The sequence below is a fragment of the Apaloderma vittatum genome, unplaced genomic scaffold (assembly GCF_000703405.1).
Source record: "Apaloderma vittatum isolate BGI_N311 unplaced genomic scaffold, ASM70340v1 scaffold25806, whole genome shotgun sequence".
NCBI lineage: Eukaryota > Metazoa > Chordata > Aves > Trogoniformes > Trogonidae > Apaloderma > Apaloderma vittatum.
In genome coordinates, this window is record NW_009722662.1 from 1,439 (window position 1) to 1,648 (window position 210).

The window sequence follows — 210 nt, forward strand, 5'->3', positions numbered from 1 at the left end:
GTACTGGGAGCGAGAACGTATGTGGCACAGTGGGACAAACCCCCTGAGAGCCTTTCCATGGGGCTCACAGCATGGATGGGACAGAGCTCCAGGAGATGCTCCTGCGAGGGTGCCCCTCTATGTCCCAGGGAGAGCTGTGGCATAGGGAGGCATTGGCGGGGGGCGGGTTTGACTGGTGCTTTGGGGGGTGCTGACATCCATGTATCCATC

The 210-nt window shown here is 60.5% G+C and overlaps 1 protein-coding gene across 1 annotated transcript in view; it reads left to right on the forward strand.

Annotated features, from left to right (window-relative positions):
- Window positions 1-210, forward strand: part of LOC104275794 (nuclear factor NF-kappa-B p100 subunit-like) — a gene marked incomplete at its 5' end in the record, with an annotated part of 2,122 nt that overhangs the window by 1,343 nt on the left and 569 nt on the right. The gene's annotated exons all lie outside the window — the stretch shown is intronic.